The following is a 9,324-nucleotide window of genomic DNA, read 5'->3' as shown; positions in this document are numbered from 1 at the left end:
CGCCAAATCCGGGAACATAATCGCGAAATCCGCGAACATAATCGCCAAATCCGCGAACAAAATTGCCAAATCCGCGAACATAATCACAAAATCCGCGAACATAATCGCGAAATCCGCGAACATAATCGCGAAATCCGCGAACATAATCGCGAAATCCGCGAACATAATCACGCGCGAACATAATCGCGAAATCCGCGAACATAATCGCGAAATCCGCGAACATAATCGCGAAATCCGCGAACATAATCGCAAAATCCGCACACATTTCAAGGGCGGTGGTTAGTAAACTAACCACCGCCCTTGAAATGTGAAAGAAAGTGTGTTTTTTCTGCCCCTCAAAGAGTTAACAATAATTATACCCAAATGCACTTGATAAATCCTCATTCCTCAGCATCAAACTGAAGTAGCGTAAAGCATAACGTTTCGAGACCTCACCTGAAACCTGGCTCTCAGTTTGACAAGCCCCAAGTCATCATCAGTGCTATTAGTATGCTTATGTTTATTATTCTGCTTATGCTTATTATCATGCTTATGCTCATTATTAGATTACCAGTGTCGAGATAGGTTACTTCAACATTCTCCACCTGTACTCCGACATTTCACAAGCTTTCCAAGCTATTTGTTCTATCGCTGGGAATTTTCCATGAATTATTTCCACGAGTTGTGAGCTGTCTAGTGTTTTCCTTGTGATCTTTGTGCATTAAACATTCATAGCTATTCGTGCTCTCAGCTTGTCAAGTGCTTTTGTTTACTTCGCTGATGGATACTTGAAATTTTCGTGATCCTGACTCGGTGCCGGGTTTGAACTTTCGTGTGGAATTTTTCACGAACTACCTAACGATTTGTGTTTCATAGTGGCGGCAGTACATTATATTGGGAATAAAGGGAGAACGGGCTCTAGTCTTGATTTTAAATCATTACATGAAAGTAAAATCAAAAAATCAAATCGAGAAATCAGGTTTGAAATCGCCTATTTTAAAAATATGATCAAGTATCCAAACCCCTCTGACTGAAAAAAAGACTGTGTTTGAAAGTCAATTTATTAAATAAAGGTCCAGTGGATTGAAAGATTGGAACACATCACATGCCTTCACAGGCATACTCCCTTTTTCAAGGGTCTAGCAAATTAGGTAGGTACAAAGGTATTCTTTAACCATGATCGAATAAACTACCGGCTAAAAAATTCCCGGAGGGACGGGCCCTGCTTGTTCAGTTTACCTTGCCCTTGGGATCAATTTAATTTGAAGAAGCCTTCTGTTTGGGTGAGCACCGACCTTCGCATGCATGTTGAACACCTTGAAATTGGGTGACATCAGACAATGCAACAACTAATGTCAATGACAATCACCTTCATGTGGTCAGGGGCAGTAGGCGCAACATTCATCTAATCTCGCCCAGGCGACATTCAGCACCGCTGAACACAAACCTCACTTTTGGCAACCGTTCAGCAACGTTTCAAGGTTGCGTTCTCATTTCATCACGATGGGAAACCGCGTTATATTTTTCATACTTTGTAATTTTTTGAAATAAAACGAATAAATGATCGTGTGGTAATCATGTGCCAATTTTGTACCAATGATCGTCGTAGACAGGAAATTGTGGCTCTTTCCGGCGCGCTTAACCTAATGGCAAAATTTTTGGGGAGTGTAACTGATATAAATGATGAAAAATTAGAAGGCCAAAAGTTAGAAATTAGAACCATCTATCTACCAATAAAGTTAACCACATTTTGTTAAAAAGTACCTAACTGGTAGTGGAACAGATGTCTGTATTTTTATCTACAGATGAAGAATGTGAAGGTGTGTCCACATATAGTCGACGGCTGTCGATTGATGTGAATTGACCGTCGATCGATGTCGACTATGTGTGAACACACCTTTACTTTTCTAAATGTACCTAGAGTCTAGGTCCTAGACCATTTTTTGTTGGTGAGAAGCATTCGGACTTGTCCAGAAGATAACGAGACGCCAAAAAGAATAGCACTAAAATATGCTCGGAGAAGAACAATAGTTCGGTAATTCTTCTCATTATTATAATATGTATGTATATTTATATCAATTTGTTCAACTACTTCTGACCAAATCTGATTTGCCTCTATTGAGACTTGACCATAATAGCCCATGTAATAATATTGACTAGTTTCGGGTTGGACTGTTGGAAAATGGAATGACTATTTTTGAGGGGTTTGCACTCCCCTGTAGGTATACCACGCGAGTATAACGAATCTTTAACATCAGACTCGAACCCTAGACGAGGTCAAGTAATTACCATGAATTTGCCCGAAAAATCTTTTCCTATGTCCCAAATTAGTATTGTCTTTTTTCAATTAACATATTTTTTTCATTAAACAATATATATACCCAAATGCACTTGATAAATCCTCATTCCTCAGCATCAAACTGAAGTAGCGTAAAGCATAACGTTTCGAGACCTCACCTGACACCTGGCTCTCAGTTTGACAAGCCCTAAGTCATCATCATTGCTATTAGTATGCTTATGTTTATTATTCTGCTTATGCTTATTATCATGCTTATGCTTATTATTATATTACCAGTGTCGAGATAGGTTACTTCAACATTCCCCACCTGTACTCCGACATTTCACAAGCTTTCCAAGCTATTTGTTCTATCGCTGGGAATTTTCCATGAATTATTTCCACGAGTTGTGAGCTGTCTAGTGTTTTCCTTGTGATCTTTGTGCATTAAACATTCATAGCTATTCGTGCTCTCAGCTTGTCAAGTGCTTTTGTTTACTTCGCTGATGGATACCTACTTGAAATTTTCGTGATCCTAACTCGGTGCCGGGTTTGAACTTTCGTGTGGAATTTTTCACGAACTACCTAACGATTTCAAGTGTTTCATAGTGGCGGCAGATTGAGTTTTGTTTTAGTTTTTCGATTATCTATTGGAGAGTTTTTGCAACCAAATTTAGCGTCCCGTTAACTGAACTTTTTAACGTTACTTGACGAAAACTGATTCCTGCACATGTGCAGAACTCAATTAACGTAAAAATTCAACTAGCGGGACGCTAATTTTGGTTGTAAAAACTCTCTATTTACGTTTTTTGTTCCAAATGACGATCCAGTGAATCTTTTGGTACTTTCTTTATTCTTATTGTTAGTTAGGGTTCAACTTTCGTCATCACTTTTTTTTCCAAGTGTCAACGCACGATTCCCAGTTCTTCGATGTGCCGATGTCAATAGCGTCCTGTAGTACCGTTATTTGACGTTTGTGGAGTGGCAATTGTGAATTTTCTCTCATTCATCGCAGTTTTGAATCCCTTGGGCATGATTTTGAAGTTTTTAATTACTTCCTTTTGAAACGCGATAGCTAAAAATGATTTCCTAAAGGTTATGAATATGAAAGTGTTTTGTGAAGTAAGAAAGATGATATGCCGGTGGACCGTTCTTGGACAAGTTGACAGGTAAACTATATTTTTAATTGACCGAATGATAGTGAGGTCTATGTTTTAATTCGACCATTTTGATGTTTGTATATTTGTTTTGAATGTATGTTCCGCTATAACTCTCGATTGCCTGGTCTGATTTTGATGAAATTTGGTACACATCTTCACTGAACCAAAACACATCGATCCTTGAAATTAGGGGTCCCAGAAGTGAGAGGGGCCAGAACTGAGGGGGACTTTGTGTTCTGCACGGTTCAGAGTCCAATAGGTGACTCATTCATAATAATGTCATAAACCATTGTATTCTATCTTTCTTGTAAGACCCCAATTCTTGGGAAATCTATACCTATTGTTAAAAAAAAAGGTCAACCATTCTTAATCTTTTAAGAGATAGAAAATTAACCTGTCCTCTGTCCTTTTTATTACGTTAAGACGTAGGTATCCCTTCTGTTCTAATTCATTACATGTGAATAAGCATTCAATCGTACCTTCTTCTCAGCTTGGGCAAAAGAATCTGAGTGAGGTCTACAGTTCACAGAACTACTAGTTGTTATTTTGAGTCAACATTTTTTATAGGCAGGTATTTTTTTATACCTATACTTTTTTTCATGAACTCTTCAGCACCATTAACAAATCAAACTGTCTAGTGTCCACAATGATCTATTTGTTACCTTCAAACAGATCAATGGTTGAGATTGTTTCCACGTTTTCAATGGCATTTCTTCCTTGGCAAACTCGATATTTTCCCAGACTTGTTTTTTCTCGGAGCGTACAATGAAAACAAAGGATAGCTTTGTTTTATGCCAAAGACAAAAGATTATACTCACACACAGAAAGGATTTCCCTGTAGCTGTCCTAGTCAGATGTTTTGTTATCGTTCACCATACAGGGTGTAACAATGAATCTCTTAACCATAAATGAATCGTTCCCAGGAAGAAGGGCCTATGTTATGTTTGCTACTATGCGATTGAAATTAAGAAATATTTCAAAGAGATATTAGATGAAAATTTTCTAGAAGACCCTTCCAGAAAGAAAGCCTGGCTCGTCAATAGAGGGTCAGGCTCTTCAAAAAATACTTTTTCTTGTATATTTACAATTAAACATGGCTAGAGATCATCACTCTGGTGTATGGCAGATAGAAAAGATAAAAAAAATCTGATTTTAGTTACATCCTGTAGAATGTGGAGCGGTTCACAGATGTTTTGATAGCGTGTGTACAGAATACACAATACAAGGAGCCTTTGTATCAAAAAGGATCGTTCACATCATGCATGGTTTACAAATTATGGTCATGGGAATTTGTTGTTTCCTCATCGGATAGACGACAGCGGCTTTGTAAAAAGAGCTTGGGGTGCTGACGTAGGTATTAGTTATACGAATATAGGCATTACTTGATTAAGCTCCTCAAACTTCTCTGAAGTTAAAGACCATCAATTGTGATTGGTACCTATTTGGATGTGTTTTGACGAGAATTACGATTCTGATAAAGACCATCCAGGTAGATACAGGGACCTACCTCTGTGGTGTAGCGATTAGCCTCATAGACTCTGGATCTGGAAAAGAGACTGACTAGAAATGTCGACCCCACTTAAGTGGGAACAGACGGAAGAAAAAGAAGAAGAGTCAATTCTCTCTATAAAGTCTAGATTTCTACACTGACAGGGTTATGATGTAAAGAGATAAAGTGTAAGGCTTCCGCTATTATGAACACCACATAGACATGAACTATAACATTACATGATATAACAGTTGAAAGGTCAGCTTCAGAAGTGTGCAGTCATATGTCATGTGTCAGATTGTCAGAGAACTTTTATCCTGAAACGCAAGTAAAATCTGGTGTTGTAACATCAAAAATTTCACCCGATTACATTACTTTCCTTCCTATAGGGTAAGGACGAAGGAAAGTAAAAAGGGACTGACTATTTCTAACTGCTGTCGACCCTACCTGTCATCTCTGCAAAAAGGCGCTAGAAGATTCGAACCGCTGTCCTCTTGATTTTGAATCCAATACCTACGTTAGCTACTGCTCTCCTGGGATATTATTATGCTGAATATCTTATAGTACCTTTACCTATTACCTGTTACTCTCTTACCTTCTTTACTTCCAATATTTGATCTAACAAATTTTACATACTTCAATAAATTCAAGCCAAAAGGTACCTGCGAGTAAACAAGTTTCGTTAAATGAAGTCAATAATATCCGAAATTGACTCGTGTAAATAACCAATAAAAAATATATCAAAGGAAAATAAACAAGCTTCAGGGTTAAGCAAACAATTTCCGTGGATAAAAGGGGGCCATTAAAATACCTAAATAAATAGACAACTAAACGCTTCTTTGTATTTTGAAAGCAACGTATAAATTTCCCCCGAACGGAATTCCCGCCGAAAACGGTCGAAAAGTGCCGAATGGAAAATTTTCAGATACGGCAGGTGTAGTGAATCGATAAGGGAGTCCGGGGGTATTAATAACTGGCGCCCCACATTCCAGCTTTTTTCCCCCCTTCTACAAAAAAGGGAAGGAGTTCCTCTAAATTTGAAGGTGTGTCCACATATAGTCGACGGCTGTCGATTGATGTGAATTGACCGTCGATCGATGTCGACTATGTGTGAACACACCTTTACATTTCTAAATGTACCTAGAGCTAGACCATTTTTTTGTTGGTGAGAAGCATTCGGATTTGTCCAGAAGATAACAGATAACGAGATGCCAAAAAGAATAGCACTAAAATATGTTCGGAGAAGAACAATAGTTCGGTAATTCTTCTCATTATTATAATATGTATATTTATATCAATTTGTTCAACTACTTCTGACCAAATCTGATTTATCTCTATTCAGATTTGCAAATGTATTCAGAACACAAATGATTAAGAATTCCTTTTTTCATTCTCGCCTATCGGTCAACTTGAAACAACACTCATTGTTTCAATTCTCATCATTTCAGTTTTTATTGTTCCTAAATTTGCCGTATCTGGCACCTGTCAGTAAGTAGAGAAATAGCTCAGTTAATTATGTTAAATCAACTTGGTAAATGACCATTATTCAGTCAAACATGTCAGTGCATTCAGTTGATTTTTTTTTTTTTTTCAATATCGTTTTCAACCCTTGAAATCTGTACGAAAACCCTTAACATGTTGTAAAAGTCTACATGAAAACCCATGTTACTTCTCTAATTGTATTTACACAGAACTATTCAGACCCTATTAACAAACATGTTAGCATTGGATTTTGGATTATTAAATCATGGAAGTGGACAAGGAAGGGATGTGAAGTAAATGGGAAACATTGTAATGTACAGGCTGGAAGGAATTAGTATGGCGGCAAGATGGTTCCTTGAGGAACAGATGAAGAAAACACCAATATGGACAGAAACCAGAAGCTTTTGAGAGTAGGTATCCTGTATCACGAGAAAAGAAAGGAACTGTAAGAAATGACATAGAAAAGCACCACAACTGAAAACAAATTTCCGAACTTTCCAGGAAAGCTCAAGGACGAAGGACGGGACTGTAAAAGAACTATATAGTTCGAATGAAAAAAAAAATCGTGTTAAAATGAAAACCCCAATTTGTTATTTTCTATCAAGAACGAAAATCATTAGAAATTCCCTCTCCATCATTTTCAGCAACTTCCTTTTTCTTTCCTCTTCCTCTTCCCTTCCTGTTGGTATTCTCTCCATTTCCCATTCCTTCTGATTTTCCTGACAGATTGTTTTTTAATATTCCCCAGGACGAGGGGAGAGGGCGAGGGAATGTCATGACATTATCTTTATCTTGGTGTAGGAGCTGATTGAGAACAGCATTGACATTTTCAGATACGGTGTCGGTTTTTGTACAGCTTTTTTTCGACGCTCTCAAACCACAAAGTATTGAGAAGAAGATTAAATTTCCAAAAGTGAAAAAAAAGGAAGAAAATTTTAGAGAGATAAAATTGAGAAAAACACGGGTAGCAGGAGAGAAGTAGAAGAAATGAAAGAAGAAAGAAAGATGATAGTACTTGTGTATTTGAGTGTCGGAACCCGAAACCCAAGCACAAGTTCGATTTTTCAAATTGACAATGCTGATGGCACAATCAACAAATATACACAGCTTTTCTCTAATAATAAGTACCTACATACATATTCTTTGGACTTATTTGACGAAATGAATCAATGAATGGAACCTAGATAGCTTCCTTCTGGTACAAAGAAACTTTTTGGTCCTATTCGCCTGACCAAAGTCAGGTCTAAGTTTTGACAAATAACCGAATGATCGATCTAGAAAACAACATAAAATTGGACAACATTGAGTCGAAAAGAACCATCCATGAGGGTAACCCCTCGTATTACCTGGGGGGGACCTCCTCCCCTCTAATAAATACGGCCCTGCTAAGTACCCACCTAAAGAAGTTCTTTTTAGAACAGCTAATATTTGATATTCACCCATGGTAGGTAATTCAATAAATGTTTTTTCTTTTCCTTCGGGCAAAAAGAAATGATAGAGATGTAAAAATAGAAGATAAAACAAGGTAAGAAGGAATGACGAAAATGAACAAAAGCCTTCAGGTATCAGCTTTGTGAAATGAAAATGTAAAGCAAACGAGGAAAACTGGATTGGCTTTGGAAAAGGGATGGGATGGAAAAGGGATGGAATGGATGAGGAAAAGGAAGTGGATGTGTATACTGGATGACTTTAGTATTGGTGACTTTTCTTTGCAAATCCCCAAGGGTAAATTCTATGAATTCACTCTAAATTAAATTGCCAAAAAAGGACCTACTCTACCAAAAGGACCTACCGATTTCCATCAAAGAGACATCAAGACAAACATTGTTAAAGCGCCGAATGAAAATTCACCTACTTTGTAGAAGAAAAAGAAAAATTCCGTTGGTCCTCATTTTTCCTGCTCTATGACTTTGAAACATCACCCAAGTAAGCGCAACTGATCGATTTGATTTGAATGGTGACATTGTACCTTGGATACGGAAAAGTAAGTAGGTAAGTATCCGAGTTCTGAAGACATTTTACTTTGCACATCCCCATCAAGGGTAAATTCTATGAATTCACTCTAAATTAAACCCTTGTGAATTGCCAACAAAGGACCTACTCTACCAAAAGGACCTGCCGATTTCCATCAAAGAGACATCAAGACAAAACCTTACTTTTCGGCGCGAACGACATGCATAAAACATTGTTAAAGCGCCGAATGAAAATTCACCTACTTCTTATCATCATCATTCAAACAATAAAATTATTTTCTCTGCTAATCTCCCATCCAGTATTCTGTCTAGATCGATTTTTGCTCCCATAATATTAACTGTGTGCTCCTACCTAGCTTTATAAGTTCATCCATATGAGTATATATTATCTACATACATTGGGTACATGCATTGTTAGAATTTTGATTTCAGTGAAGAATGCTGAAAGTTTAGATGTTTAGATTTTGAAGCTGCGTGGCAAAACCATGAGACGGTAATTTCAACTGAATCAACTAAATGATCGTGTGGTAATCATGTGCCAATTTTGTACCAATGATCGTCGTAGACAGGAAATTGTGGCTCTTTCCGGCGCGCTTAACCTAATGACAAAATTTTTGGGGAGTGTAACTGACATAAATGATGAAAAATTAGAAGGTCAAAAGGTTTGATCAAATTTTGATTGGTAAAGTTAGAACCATCTATCTACCAATAAAGTTAACCACATTTTGTTAAAAAGTACCTAACTGGTAGTGGAACATATGTCTGTATTTTTATCTACAGATGAAGAACATTGTAAAAGTTACTATAGAACATAAAAATAAGCATCATTCAATAGGATAAGGAAAGTCGTGTGATGTTCACACCAGATTTTTATTACCTACAATGTGGTGAATGATGTTGCAATGGTGTCTACGCGTGGTATCTGTGGAAACATGACTGTCCGACTTTTAAGAATTTTCTATTAAG

Source organism: Diaphorina citri, unplaced genomic scaffold (genome assembly GCF_000475195.1).
Source record: "Diaphorina citri unplaced genomic scaffold, Diaci psyllid genome assembly version 1.1 scaffold172, whole genome shotgun sequence".
In the NCBI taxonomy this organism is placed as follows: Eukaryota; Metazoa; Arthropoda; class Insecta; order Hemiptera; family Psyllidae; genus Diaphorina; species Diaphorina citri.
Note: the sequence above shows the minus strand (reverse complement) of the source record.